The following is a 16,143-nucleotide window of genomic DNA, read 5'->3' on the forward strand; positions in this document are numbered from 1 at the left end:
GCCTGTGCCTCAGGGACCAAAAACAAATTGTAAGCTCTGCGGGGCAGGGACTGTGTCTGTAACAATCCTATGTGCTGCATAGCACGCATTATACTGTCCCTGTGAAGCGCTGTGCTTTCCATTGAGAGAAAAGCGCTAGATGAAATATAAAGTTATTATTAATTACCAATTAGATTGTAAGCTCCTCGGAGCAGGGACTCCTCTTCCGAATTGTTACTTTTATGTCTGTAGTGCTTCTTCCCATGATCTGTTATTTGTATCTTATTATTTATATGATTGTCACGTGTATTAGTGCTGTGAAGCGCTATGTACATTAATGGCGCTATATAAATAAAAACATACATACATATTAATGAGAGAACAGAGAAGGGATATGTGGAGGTGCAGAGGAGTGCAGAGGAGTGCAGAGCCTTAAAGGAAAGAAAGGAGGAGACTGTTGTAGTTTATATGGAAATTAATAGGAAGTCAGCAGAGAGAGTTCAGGAGGCCAGAAGCCGATACGCGTCTAGAAGAGCAGGAGATGATAGGTGCAGCCATTGGCAACGTGGCATCACGTGAACCGCGGCGTAATTTGACGTTGCGTTGCCATGGTGACGCGTCTCCAGAAGCCGTCTGAGCCAAGGTAAGGGAAGTTACAGAGGCCCTCACCGCTCCCCGGCACTTCATTTAAATGGCTTCGGGAAGAGCGCGGGACCTCTGTAACCGCCGCGCCCCCCAGTTTACGCACCCCTGCTGTACAGACACCTGCAGCAGGGAGGAGACGGCCTTCAGCATAGCGTAAGGCACCTTTGTCAGCAAATAACAGGATTTCCTTATCAGGGAGGATGGATGGTGTATTGTTCCCGGGTCTGGACTTGGATGCAAGTTTAGGGCCTGATACCACTTGCAGACATTTAGACGGACGCTGGTATTTTGGGTAAACTTCTTTTACTCCCGTCTTCCTGCGTCTCTGCTCGAAAATGTAACCGGGTACAAATCTCCCTAATTTTGCCTAGATTTACTCTCGTCTTTGAATTCTGCCAAAACACCAGGGCATTCGAGACATGCAACCCCAGTGATTGTGGCTTGAATATAGTGACGTATAATTGCAAGGCTTGTGTGTGTATATTCATATACTGTACTGTGCTAGCATTGTATAGCAGGCGTTCTCAACTCCAGTCCTCAAGACCCCCCTCCTCCTCCCCCCCCAACAGGTCAGGTTTTCAGGATATCCCAGCTTCAGTACAGGTGGCTCAATCAGAGGCTCAGTCTTCGAAGACTGAGCCTCTGATTGAGCCACCTGTGCTGAAGCAGGGAAATACTTAAAACCGGACCAGAAGGGGGGAGAGGGGTTGGGTCGTCTTGAAGTCTGGAGTTGAGTACCCCTGTTGGATAGTAATGCAAGGGCAGGTACTACCATTAATATACTTTGTTCATATGTCACCTTTCAATATAAACCGTGACCTACAACACAGTACTGTATATTAATAATATTACCTGTCCTTGCATTGCCAATACAGTGCTAACACTGTATCTAAATAAACACACACACACACACACACACACACACACACACACACACACACACACACACACACACCATTCCCATTCCCATTATGTGTGTAAGGTACAAATATTTCAATGAAAAGTAATTAAAAAAACACTATCGTTAAGGGAAAGGTTTGCAGTGTGTTTCTTGGGGCACTCAGTGTTAATAATTATGGCTTTTACGAGTGTTTTGATAAGTGCTTCTTAGTAGCTAATGAGGCAGCTGCACTTTGTCAACCAACCACAGAAGTACGCAAACACATCACCACTAATGGAGCATCTCCCGTTAGTGGAGGTAGACTGGATGCAGGGAGAGGTTGGTAAAGGGAAGATTACTTGCTGTTCGATAAAAGCAAATGAGGCAGCAGTATAAACTTGACACTGAGCGTTTCTATACACGTCTACAACTCCTTACCAAAGTCATTCTTTGCGCCCATCAGAAAATCAATGTTCTGTTTCATTCCTCTCCAACAGTAACAGTAAACCCCACTCACTGGTACTACTCAACACATGGTGACTGGGAGTAGGGCTGCCAGGTGGCTTCCCAAAAATACTGGGCACAATGTTGAAAGGTGCGACATGACACACACACACACACACACACACACACACACACACACACACACACGTTTTCTCCTCTCCTTTGCCCCACCCCCAGGCTCCTGACACCTCCTCCCAGATGGCGGCTGCTGCTGGGTAATGCAGCCAATCAGGATGGAGAATGCTGCCTAGCCCGCTAGCAACAGCCCTGCTCTCCCCCTGCTCGGGGAAATCCCGCGGCCCCCCAAGCCGGTCAGGTCACGATGTCCAGAGAAGTCGGACACATACATGTCCAGTATTACCGCTTAATTCAAAATACAGGACAGCCCGGCTCAATACTGGAGACCTGGGAACCCTAACTGGGAGGCACCTCTATTCCATATCCTATTGGGGAGATAGATGCCACAGCGTATACAGAGCTTCTGAAACCCCACAGGTCTCTGTATTTGTACTAGCATGTTCACAGGGAGCAAGGAGGAGATCATCTAATCTAAAATACTACTTAAACAAGGATGTCAACCCTTGTTTGCTGCTAGCTTGCGGAAGCGTGCTGACGTCCGCTCCCGCTCAGCACTGAGCCCCTACAGCCGCAATTAGAGCGGCTTTAGTAGGGGCTCACCTGCGCTTCCACGTGCTTGCGGAAGCGCAGGTCTTAGGGGAATTTAAAATTCCCCCGCTTGCTGGCGAGACAGGCCAGTCACGTGAGTGGTTCGCCCAATGAGGGCGAACCAGCTCCGTGATGTCACTGGCCCGCCCCCGGCCAGTGACGCGCCCGCCCCCGGCCCGCCCCCTGACGGCCTGCTGAGAGCGCGTGCGGTAAGCAACCGCAAGGCCAGGGAAAGCACCCTCTTTCCCTGAGCCTCAGCGAGCAAGCAGGGAGCATGGACTCGGCCTTACTCATTTGGAGCAAGTCTGGGTCACCATTTCAGGATGGAGATATATAACCCTGCTTTTCACCATTATCACCCATCACACAGTGCTTCCACTGTCAAGGGACCTTGGGAAATTACATGCAAATATATATCCACACACACACATCACTGTAGCTCAGAAATCCACACATGTCCCCGACTGATCAGAATCGGCTGCGCTTTGTGCCCCAGGTGACTGTCACTGCTCCCAGCTTCCTGGTTTAAAGTCCACCCCAATACCAACAACCCGTGTGCACATAAGATAATGTCAGCCAGTATCCATGATAGACCAGTGGAGAGTGTTTACAGGGAATACATAGAACATTGCCAAATAAACCAAACGCAACAAGATGCAATATCAACACACACCCAGGCCCGCCCTCGAAGCGGCGGTCATTCATTAGCGGTAGAAACTCGTCTCAATTTCTCTAATGTTTAAGACCATTTTATTTTTGGATCTCAGTTTTCTTTAAAAAACCAAAGCAATCCTTCCTAAAATAATGTTATATGTTTTTGAACCAAGGAGGGGGGGGGGTCACCCTTTGCTGAACCCCGTTATTTTCAGCTCTGGGGGGCGCCTGTTGATCCCGAGATACTTATTGTTGTAGTTATTGGCGGTCCGTTTTATTACGGGGTCTCAATGACCTTAAATGTTTACAACCGGTTTATTTTTTGGATCAACTCTAGAAATTAAGAGAGACATTAGGAGAAATTTAGCTCCGCTGGAGTAGTATGGGGTCTCCCACAGCGGCGTTTACATTGGTAAGATATGTGGCAGGCAGACAGATGTTCAAAGCTCTCCCGCGAGAAATTCTGCAACAGGATAATATATAGTTAATATTTATGATAGAGACTTGATGTAGCAAGTGCCCAACCATGGCTAAAGCCGTCATTCTGTCAACAATACGGCCTAACCACTGGGGGCCCCATGTGTGTCATTCACCTCAACAGATGATAGCAGGGATGCTCAACTACAGTCTTCAAGCCCCTATCCCCCTCTCTCCCCACACACAGGTCAGTTTTTGGGGCTATCCCAGCTTCAGCACAGGTTGCTCAGAGGCTCATTCGAAGACTTTTGGCAGGGACTTATTGAGCCACCTGTGCTGAAGCAGGGATATCCTGAAAACCTGACCTTTTGGGGGGGGGGGCTTGAGGACTGGAGTTGAACACCCGTGGATTAGCGCAGGGGTGCGCAAGATTTTTCACGTGGGCCAATAGGAAGCCGACCTGATGACGTCACAGCTTCCTATTGGCCCCACATGAAACTCCGCCACTACGTCATCCCAGCTAGATAAGCAGATATTGGCGCCCCCTACGGAGGTCTGTATCTCCGGAACCAGCAGGTCCCTAGAGAAGAAATGAATGGGGTACAGCTTCGGAGACCCCCCTGATTCCCTCCTAAATAAAAAAAAGGCCGTCTTGGATTGCCGCGTTAAAGCAAAGAACTGGATGCTTTACATACACTGAAAATTAACAAACGGTTTATTTTTCTTAAGGGGCCTCTGAATAAGGGAGTGCTTTTCCATCAGGTGTTTCCTTTGCCCTTTTCTACCACTTCCATATTAGAGAGTCAGGAAAGATACGCAGGAGGAGGGGGAGCTTTGTCTGTGCAAACTCTTGTTGAACACAGTGACATCAGACAAAACGGAGCAGCCAAAAGAAATCAACTCCCTCCCAAGTCTCAGCTCACCAGGATAACTCCCTCCCACGTCTCGGCTCACCAGGATAACTCCTTCCCACGTCTCGGCTAACCAGGATAACTCCCTCCCACGTCTCGGCTCACCAGGATAACTCCCTCCCACGTCTCGGCTCACCAGGATAACTCCTTCCCACGTCTCGGCTCACCAGGATAACTCCCTCCCACGTCTCGGCTCAACAGGATAACTCCCTCCCACGTCTCGGCTCACCAGGATAACTCCCTCCCACGTCTCGGCTCACCAGGATAACTCCCTCCCACGTCTCGGCTCACCAGGATAACTCAGTCCCACGTCTCGGCTCAACAGGATAACTCCCTCCCACGTCTCGGCTCACCAGGATAACTCCCTCCCACGTCTCGGCTCACCAGGATAACTCCCTCCCACGTCTCGGCTCACCAGGATAACTCCCTCCCACGTCTCGGCTCACCAGGATAACTCCCTCCCACGTCTCGGCTCACCAGGATAACTCCCTCCCACGTCTCGGCTCACCAGGATAACTCCCTCCCACGTCTCGGCTCACCAGGATAACTCCCTCCCACGTCTCGGCTCACCAGGATAACTCCCTCCCACGTCTCGGCTCACCAGGATAACTCCCTCCCACGTCTCCGCTCACCAGGATAACTCCCTCCCACGTCTCCGCTCACCAGGTTAACTCTCTCCCACGTCTCAGCTCACCAGGTTAACTCCCTCCCACGTCTCCGCTCACCAGGATAACTCCCTCCCACGTCTTTGCTCACCAGGATAACTCCCTCTCACGTCTCAGCTCACCAGGTCAACTCCCTCCCACGTCTCAGCTCACCAGGTTAACCCTCCCACGTCTCTAACCAACAATGGTTTTTTTTTTTGCATCCGGGCTGTGAACCTTTTGTGCTTAATAAATCAGTCAAATGTGAAAAACACTATAACCTTGTTACTGACCCCGGACGGAAGCCGTATGAAATGTATATTTATGATTATATTTTTAGAATCAGACTTTATGCTGATCTACATGCAATTTAAGCCCTACATTAAAAAAGTTAGAAAAAACAACATCTTAAATGATGAAATAAGTGCTGTGTGTTCATTGTAACTCAATGGCCCAACCGCCACTAGCCGGAAAACACCACACTTTTTTTTTTACCAGCCGTTCCAGCATTTCTTCAGGCACCACTCTCTCCACTCCCTTTCCCTGGGCCCCACTGGACGTCAGGCCCAACGTCCCCAATCACCGCCTGGGTGGGCTCTGTCACCACACAGGTAGGGTCCAGGAGGGGCCTTTTTTGAAACTTGCACCGGGGTCTCGTAGTTCCGCCTTAGCAAATATAAAAATATATTCATTTAACTCAAAGTGGTGAAGTTTCCTGGCAATGCTCAATAACCCCAATAGCATATTTTTCCCCTCAATCTTGTCTGCCATGGCAACTACAGCTCAGTTTCCACTTTGCCGTCTCTGTGGCCTTTAATTTCATACAGTAGATTGAAGGACATTTCCCTAAAGCTGTGGTAGGCAAAATTACCTGGTCTCCGGCAGCTTCTAGCAAAGCGTTGCCATAGCAACGCGGCATGCAATGACGCCACGACATCACGGTGCCAGAAAATGCCAGAAAAAAGGGTAAGGGGAGGTGGTGCGCACGCAGGGGAGGGGGGGAAGCAGGCATGAGGGTGCAGATGAAAAAGTTCGCGCACCCCTGCCCTAAAGTATTAGGCCGTATGAAAGCCTTTCCCCTTCTAAATACCTGTCCAGCAGTAAAGGAGTCGATGAGTAGCTTAGGAGAGCCACACTGCTTTCATTATACAGGGGCTGGATGCACGGTGCACTCTGATGTACAATGATTAAGTTGATTTGGAACCATGCAGTTCATATCTCATCATCAGCTGGGAGGATGGAATAGTTTAGTGTTAAGGGCAGGAGTAGAGATTTACGAAATGTTACTATTACAAATATGGAGATTTTTAACTAAAAAAACAAAAACAAACAAAAAAAACAAAACACCAAAAATCTAAAATTGCAACCACAAAGGGTCACCAGATGCCAGATTAGGGTGTGTATGGCTGCCTCTTGCTGGTTGCAACTATATATTTTTTTACTTTACTTTTGGACCCACGACACTGGGGAGAACTCGTCTGTTTGCATCAAAGTCACTTGAAATTCTTGTACTTTCATTTTCCTTTCTTGCAACTATAGTTAGCAGGTTGAACAGGTTCGCAAGTATTAAAAATACATTTCAACATTTGGTGGCAGGCATCCTCGTTCCCCGCTTAGGGGTTAATATTACAAACGACTTGGAATCAACACACACAATTTATCGTGGATTGGAAGAATCATCTCTGTGAAGATTAATTTCCTCCCGACATTGATGTACTTCTTCAGTACCCTCCCTATTATTGTCCTACCAAAGGAGATAAATGACCTCCAGAGACAAATCTTTACGTTTATTTGGGACAAGAAAAGACCCAGAGTAAAGACATCGGTCCTGATGAGACCGGTTGAGTTTGGAGGATTAGCAGTTCCCAATCTCCGCTTATACTTCCATCCTTCCCAACCACGACAGCTACCGCTGTAGAACTGGGATAGGGGCGAGAGAGCCTGGGTTGGTATAGAGTCGCATGAATGCACCACGGTGGAACTTAGTTCCTAACTATGGCGGCCCAAAAAAAGGCAGCCCTGAGGGATCTACTTCCTACCCGGTCATTAAACATGGCTGGGATGCAATGGGGATCCAAGGTTCACTGCCTCGACAGCCCTCCTCTAATGGCCTTTGGGCACCTTGTTCCAAAAAGAAGTGAAATAAGAGGGGGGAGAAGGATGTGGCCAGGGGTGTGCAACTCCAGTCCTAGAGCCCCCTCAACAGGTCAGGTTTTCAGGATATGCTAGCTTCAGCACAGGTGGCTCAATCGGTCCCAGCTTCAGCAGCCTCTGATTGAGTCACCTGTGCTGAAGCTGGGTTATCGTCTAAATCTGACCTGTTGGGGAGGCTTGTTGACTGGCGTTGAGCATCCCTGCTATAGAGGACAGTGGGACTACAGATTAATATTATATTACTCCCTGCATACCAGATATGATGGCTGTGTGGGAATGTCTATCTTGTAACCAAAGGCCAACCTATCTATATGGGATCTTGGAGGTCCATGAACCACCTTAATGTGGCCAACAGCGGATCTATTTCCCACTCTGTCTCAAGGTAATACCGACCTGGTTACTGTACATTTTTATCAATGCGATTGTGTATGTCTTGTCAGTTTTTACCCCTTTTTCTTATTTCTGTACCCCGAAAAATAAAAAAATAAAGCACAAATTTGCACAATTTTGAGAAATTCTTACAGCAAATGAATAAATCACTGTGTGTGAGCACATTCCCGTATCTCAGACAGGTCTGCAACCCAGCGTTTCCCCCATCTTCTCTCAGCATACAGTGCTTCCACTGCAGCAAGGGATTCTGGGAAATGACATGCACATGAGAAATTCTTAAAAAATATTCACGCTGTTTACGACTCGAGTCAGACCGCTCTGCACATCAATAAGCAGGTGAATGTCATAGAGGAGAGGATGCCGCCATGAACAGACTGTAACAGCTTCCTGCTACTGAAGCCAACAAGACACGTGGAACTTCGGTAACCCTGACCAAACCGGTTTGCATGAAGTCACCAGCCTTAAGCGACTGTAACCCTTATTATCCGGTGAAGTCGTCCTGGACAAGAATTTAGTCCCATTCATTTAATTGGAGCTGAACTCTTTCCCGATACTGGAAAAGGCGTCTTCGTGTTATTTGCAGACTAAGTTTGGGATGTTTGATCTGAAATACAGAAAGCCTGAGTGTTGTGCTTAACCCTTTCAAGAGCCAAAGAATTAATTGGAGGAGGTGAATAGGTTAAAACTAGGTGAACACACGGCAATAGTCCCATAAAGCCAGCAACATTAGATTGTCAGCTCTTCGGGGCAGGGACTCCTTTTCCTAAATGTTACTTTTATGTCTGAAGCACTTTTTCCCTCATTATGTGTTATTTGAATTATTTGTTTTTTATATGATTATCGCGTGATTTACTGCTGTGAAGCGCTATGTACATTAATGGCGCTATATAAATAAGGATATACATACATTTTTATTAACTGACTATTTAGTGTAATTTTTTTAATTAGATCCTGCCATCCTAAAAGAGAAGATTGCAAAAAATCCTAACTTTTCCAATACTGTCATTCGCCTGAAGCGGTTTTTGTCTAATTACTGCATCATAGTTACTTTTAAGAAAAGAGCAAAGTAAAAAAAAAAAAAAAAGTGGCAATTGACCATTTGCCTGTATTTAAAAAAGGCCCATATTTACTAAGCGATGCTATGCCAAAAGACCTATTCTTTAGTTGAAATGTATTAAGAAAACGTTGGCTTTCCCCCACTTATGTTAGTATGTGTAGAGCTGAATATATGAAGCCCTGTACCAAGAAGAACAGAGTATAGGAGACAGCACAAGTGCAGCAATCTTACTTGATGACACAAATGTGCTCACAAACGTTGCAGGAATTGTTTTTTTCAGAGCCAGGTTATTTGAAAAGTCGCTGCCGCATTCTCATGATCCTTCACCAAACAACCAAGACACTTCTGTCCTCAAAGGCAACCCCCTTACCACATCCCGCTATTGTGGTCCCGTGTGAGACTGCGCCTCTGAATACTTTATTGTACAGGTGCTCAAACAACCAGACCCAACCCTATATGTAAAGAATATATGTGTCAGCGCTCTCAGGGAGTTAGCACTTTGCCGGAGTTCATTCCACGCATTTTAACTCTAGTGCTGGATGAGCCTACAACACATTAGCAGGCTTTAGCCCCTTTGGTGCTAAAGGCAGCTGCCATGCATTGCCCCTAAAAGGAACGGAAAGGGTTAAAAGACACAAACGCTGCAATATATATTGCGTAGAGCACACGTGTAAAATAAAGACCTCCCTGAATTGTTTTTCTCCCCCTTTTCCATTACAAATTGTAATAGATGCCCCCTCCCCCTCACATTACAATGAAACCCATTCTAAAAACAGATTACCAGATTAAAATGTATGTATTACAAAGGCAAGTAGAGCTGCCTGCTTCTAATAATAAGAATACTGCGGGAACCAACAGAAAATAAAAAGCATGCATGGGCAAATGATGTACTGGAAATACTGTGTATAGTGTAGTAGATCATGATACCATTACACTAAATAAACACTACATAGATATTCTGTATTTACACTGTATCAGGTGACCTAATTTCTTTAGCTGACACAGGATAAGCTACTTAAATAATTTAATAGCCCAAAACATTCAGCAGCCCTATAGGACAGGGGTGCTCAACTCCAGTCCTTAAGCCCCACTCCCCCCCCTCCACCCCCCCAACAGGCCAGGTTTTCAGGATATCTGGCAAAGAGACATGTTTTGCTTTCAAATTTTAGGCTCCCTTTCAGAGGAAATAGAACATACTATAGTCCCAATCTGTACATCACTAAATTGGCCGGAATAGTAATTTTTGCGTTCTATCCCTTAACAAAAGGGAGCTCAACTCAAGTCCCGTCTGCTCCGCCAATAACAGGTCAGGTTTTCAGGATACCCTAGCTTGAGCACAGGTGGTTCAATCAGTCCCTGCTTCAGCACAGGTGGCTCAGTCTTTGACTGAGCCTCTGATTGAGCCACCTGTGCTGCAGCAGGGATATCCTGAAAACCTGACCTGTTGAGGGGGGGCTTGAGCACCCCTGTCCTATAGGAGATGCTGGTGCCAACCCGATGGCATATGCTCCATACAAATAGATTCGATCACAAAGTATAAAGAAAAACAGCATTAGAAAAAAATACGCTGATTCAGTGTTTTAAAGAATGGAAAATGACAAAAAATATATAAAATCTCAGTTGCCTCTTTTCCACTGTACCAAGGTTGCCTACAATATCTCGACCTTCTGGCAGCAAACCCCACACAACCTGGGCTCAGGGACCGACCCAGACATTGCAGATAACATGCAATCACATCCTATTCACACATAAATAAAGCACCTGTATATCTATTAAAGGCGCAGGTGACAGCACCCAATGCAGACAAGCACAGACGTGAATTTACTTTAGGGAACATGTTGAATTGGATACGGCGCCTGTTTGCTTGCAGTTTCTCTGCCCTTTGTCCCTCACCTCTCTTATCAGCGGAGTCTCATTTGCACCTGGACAGCAGGGGATGGGTGACTTTGGCTGCTAACCTGTTGGGCGGTCTCCCCTCGCCTGTGTGGGGTCCCACGCTGCAGCAGGTGCCTCTCTGTGCAGACAGGTATTCACCCAAACAGCTGAACTCCCGCAGCCTGGGCAAACACTTACAAGGAATGCACCAATAGCCACACCCACGGATCACAAACAGCCACATGGCAGCAGGGCCAGGTAAAGCTGCTCGTCTTCCTCCTAAACAGGTTTTTCCATGCAGGCTAACAGAGGAATTAAAGGCGCGTTCACCCTTGCGTACATTCACCAATAGAGCGATACCTCTGGCAGGCTGGATTTATGCCATGTAACATTTTAATTGTGAAGTTTAAACTATTCTTTTTTTTTTTTTTTACTGGAAAAAAATGGTTTAGGACAGGGGGTTCTCCTCAGCTCCAGTCCTCAAGACCCCCAAATAGGTCAGGTTTTCAGGATATCCCTGCTTCAGAGCAAGTGGCTCAATCAGTGGGGGGTAGTTGAGAAACCCTGGTTTAGGATATATTATTATTTATTTTTTTACAGAATTCTTGAAAGTCAGGGCTATTCAAAATAGCTAGATGCAAGTTACTGACAGCCATCTTGTTATATCCCAGGTTGTTGGCAACTGTTTATTTCCGAGTTGCATTATATTTTACCTTGGCAGGCCTTTCCTGCTGCGATTGTGAAATAAACAACTAATTACACAAACGGAGAAAGCTGGAAACATTCAGCAGTATCCAACATTTGAATTAAAATTGAACAATCTCTCCTCTGAGTGATTAGACATTGCTTAATTGCTGGAGGATTTTACAAATACAAACACTTAATTTATTTGACCGAGTAACTACCAGTTTTCCTGGTTTATTTATTTGCTTTTTATATAAAACTTCCTGGCTGCTTTGAGTGAAGAAAACAATGTTTCAGGGTACAAGCAGCCACCTCCTGCAGGGAATGTGTACAGCCCAAGGTGTTGTGCCCCCTGTCTCGCTTCACTAATAAATGGTCAGAGCATTTACACGAGAAGTGTGCGCCTAACCGCTTCGTTTTTTCATTTGGATTAATGCTGGCGACCGTTTTAAGGGGGATCCTGCCCCAGAGGACAGACTGCTATTATACGCCAGCAAAAGCAGTGCAAGGAGAGGATTTTCAGTTATAGTAGAAGCAGAGGTGGAACTACTGTAGGTGTTTTGCGCCCGGGGCAAGTTTTTCCAACTGCGCCGCACCCCAGCTTGCAAACAGCACTCTTAAGCCAAGCTCATGGTGGCAGCGTCGCTACCTGCGCGTGCGTGCGCACTTCCCGGACAATTACCTGATTGCCTATTGGCGTTCTTCAAGTGCCTGCGGCGCTGCGTGCGTCAATGCTGCTACCTTTTGCCGCCACAACTCAAATTGAGATTTGGGGCTGCAGTAGTGTGACGACAGCAGGTTCAGCCAATGAGGGCGAACCAGCTCAGTGATGCGTCCATGACACGTTCGCCACACCCCCCACCACGCCCCCAATCACTGCGACGATCTCCTGCAGCTAGTGTACACATTGCTGGGCTGCAGGAGTGCGCACGCCCGCATCACAACCATGAGCTCGGCCTTACACTCAGTCCACACCACTCCTCCCACCTCCTCCTCACGTCATGGGGAGTAGGGGTGGGCCGAGTCCTGCAGGTCCCTGCCGCACTCCCGCCCCCAGCCCCCGCCGCACTCCCGCCCCCAGCCCCCGCCGCACTCCCGCCCCCGCCGCACTCCCGCCCCCAGCCCCCGCCGCACTCCCGCCCCCAGCCCCCGCCGCACTCCCGCCCCCGCCGCACTCCCGCCCCCGCCGCACTCCCGCCCCCAGCCCCCGCCGCACTCCCGCCCCCAGCCCCCGCCGCACTCCCGCCCCCGCCGCACTCCCGCCCCCAGCCCCCGCCGCACTCCCGCCCCCGCCGCACTCCCGCCCCCAGCCCCCGCCGCACTCCCGCCCCCGCCGCACTCCCGCCCCCAGCCCCCGCCGCACTCCCGCCCCCACCGCACTCCCGCCCCCGCCGCACTCCCGCCCCCAGCCCCCGCCGCACTCCCGCCACCAGCCCCCGCCGCACTCCCGCCACCAGCCCCCGCCGCACTCCTGCCACCAGCCCCCGCCGCACTCCCGCCACCAGCCTCTGCCGCACTCCCGCCCGCTGTCTCTCCCGCCCCCAGCCTCTGCCACACTCCCGCCCGCTGTCTCTCCCGCCCCCAGCCTCTGCCGCACACCCGCCCGCTGTCTCTCCCGCCCCCAGCCTCTGCCGCACTCCCGCCCGCTGTCTCTCCCGCCCCCAGCCTCTGCCACACTCCCGCCCGCTGTCTCTCCCGCCCCCAGCCTCTGCCGCACACCCGCCCGCTGTCTCTCCCGCCCCCAGCCTCTGCCGCACTCCCGCCCGCTGTCTCTCCCGCCCCCAGCCTCTGCCGCACACCCGCCCCCAGCCTCTGCCGCACACCCGCCCCCAGCCTCTGCCGCACACCCGCCCCCAGCCTCTGACATTAACAGACCTCACAGTCACCGCAGCAGTGATGGAATCGGCAGGGAGATGGTAAAGTCTCTAAACAGTTCCCTGAAGAAGTAGTTAGTTCTATGAAACGCGTTGGATGTTATATGCCTATTGCCTTATATTTGCTATATCTACTGGCTTCGCCCTGCCATTATCACTCTTGTGTGCTATTTGGGCTGTTTAGAGAGATATAGCAGATCTCGCTGAGAGAAGCAAGCACCGGACCCTCCTGCCAACAGCTGCCGAGTGGTAACCAGTGTGATACACACTATATGCACTTTTTTCACCTATATGATGTACGCAGATTAATCACCCTTTTTATCAATACATTTTTGCATTACTTGCTTCATTATTTGGCGTTGTGCGCTGTTTCTTTTGTTTCCATTTCCTAGAGTGTGGGGGGGGTGCTGAGCCACCCCCTGTGTTTATAGCAGCAGACGCCCTTATCAGTTACACGGTTATGTGATATATTTTACATTTATTCACTGTGGTTTTTGTGGTTTCACATTCCACCTATTTATAGGGTTCCAGTCACTGCACTGTATTATTTATATAATTATAAGGTTAAATAGTAGTGCACAGTTTTATTTCTGTTTTCCCTTGGTTTAGAAGATCTCACTGTTCACTAAGTAGTGATCAGCTTAATGCCCACCCTCTGTTCACAAAGGTTAAAGATGTCACCCCAATCTGTCACTTATTCTAGTTCATCGGCTGCACAGATTTGACTAATTATTAAAAGCTTTACAGAAGGGTCCATGTCTCCAATAGCACTTGTCTGGGCAGATCGCTTGTTGCATTTTATTAGTGCATAGTCGTTTTTTCCTGATAGAAACAATAAAATCAGGAATTACCACCAAGCATGAGACGCCACAAAAAATTGACTTTGGAATAGTTTAAGATATAAGTTTAACCCGTGTTGTTTCTGGATCCAAATAATTAACAAATAGTGGCTTGAACGAGAGCTCCTCATAGATGTAAACGGCACACAAGCAGGCGAAACCTCACATATACAGTATACATCTTAGTCATATCAGGTTCATTAAAAGCTATTTTAATAACACCATATTATTATAGTGCATTTATACACCCTGTATTAACAATCATAGGTGCAATCACAAAATCAACTATAACTGACACGGTTTCTCCAAAGAGCAAAGTGTCAATTACTGAAATCCAGGCGGAAGTAATAGAACATTAAGTAGTCGGATGTACAGTAACTATTACAGTGGGTACTCGGATGTACAGTAACTATTACAGTAGGTACTCGGATGTACAGTAACTATTACAGTAGGTAGTCGGATGTACAGTAACTATTACAGTAGTTACTCAGATGTACAGTAACTATTACAGTAGGTACTCAGATGTACAGTAACTATTACAGTAAGTAGTCGGATGTACAGTAACTATTACAGTAGGTACTCAGATGTACAGTAACTATTACAGTAGGTACTCGGATGTACAGTAACTATTACAGTAGGTACTCGGATGTACAGTAACTATTACAGTAAGTACTCGGATGTACAGTAACTATTACAGTAGGTACTCGGATGTACAGTAACTTTATTACAGTAGGTACTCGGATGTACAGTAACTATTACAGCGGATGTACAGTAACTATTACAGCGGATGTACAGTAACTTTATTACAGTAGGTACTCGGATGTACAGTAACTATTACAGTAAGGACTCGGATGTACAGTAACTTTATTACAGTAGGTACTCGGATGTACAGTAACTATTACAGTAGGTACTCGGATGTACAGTAACTATTACAGTAAGTACTCGGATGTACAGTAACTATTACAGTGGGTACTCGGATGTACAGTAACTATTACAGTGGGTACTCGGATGTACAGTAACTATTACAGTAGGTACTCGGATGTACAGTAACTATTACAGTAAGTACTCGGATGTACAGTAACTATTACAGTGGGTACTCGGATGTACAGTAACTATTACAGTGGGTACTCGGATGTACAGTAACTATTACAGTAAGTACTCAGATGTACAGTAACTATTACAGTAAGTACTCGGATGTACAGTAACTATTACAGTAGGTACTCGGATGTACAGTAACTATTACAGTAGGTACTCGGATGTACAGTAACTTTATTACAGTAGGTACTCGGATGTACAGTAACTATTACAGTGGGTACTCGGATGTACAGTAACTATTACAGTAAGTTCTCGGATGTACAGTAACTATTACAGTAAGTACTCGGATGTACAGTAACTATTACAGTAGGTACTCGGATGTACAGTAACTATTACAGTAGGTACTCAGATGTACAGTAACTTTATTACAGTAGGTACTTGGGTGTACAGTAACTATTACAGTGGGTACTCGGATGTACAGTAACTATTACAGTAAGTACTCGGATGTACAGTAACTATTACAGTAAGTACTCGGATGTACAGTAACTATTACAGTAAGTACTCGGAAGTACAGTAACTATTACAGTAGGTACTCGGATGTACAGTAACTTTATTAAAGTAGGTACTCGGATGTACAATAACTATTACAGTAGGTACTCGGCTGTACAGTAACTTTATTACAGTAGGTACTCGGATGTACAGTAACTATTACAGTAGGTACTCGGATGTACAGTAACTATTACAGTAAGTACTCAGATGTACAGTAACTATTACAGTAAGTACTCGGATGTACAGTAACTATTACAGTAAGTACTCGGATGTACAGTAACTTATACAGTAGGTACTCGGATGTACAGTAACTTTATTACAGTAGGTACTCGGATGTACAATAACTATTACAGTAGGTACTCGGATGTACAGTAACTATTACAGTA

General features: G+C 47.2%; 1 protein-coding gene across 4 annotated transcripts in view; it reads right to left on the bottom strand.

Moving 5' to 3' along the window:
- Positions 1-16,143, bottom strand: part of ATP13A2 (ATPase cation transporting 13A2) — a 97,461-nt gene that overhangs the window by 44,603 nt on the left and 36,715 nt on the right. Inside the window, exon 1 of one of the 4 annotated variants that reach the window (XM_075605972.1) lies at positions 10,795-10,986. The exons of 2 other annotated variants lie outside the window; for them this stretch is intronic. The gene's annotated coding sequence lies outside the window, so the exon portion shown is untranslated. Of the gene's footprint in view, positions 1-10,794; positions 10,987-16,143 lie in introns of those variants that run through there. One more of the 4 variants, XM_075605973.1, reaches the window with a different exon arrangement.

This window comes from Ascaphus truei, chromosome 6, assembly GCF_040206685.1.
Source record: "Ascaphus truei isolate aAscTru1 chromosome 6, aAscTru1.hap1, whole genome shotgun sequence".
Lineage (NCBI taxonomy): Eukaryota > Metazoa > Chordata > Amphibia > Anura > Ascaphidae > Ascaphus > Ascaphus truei.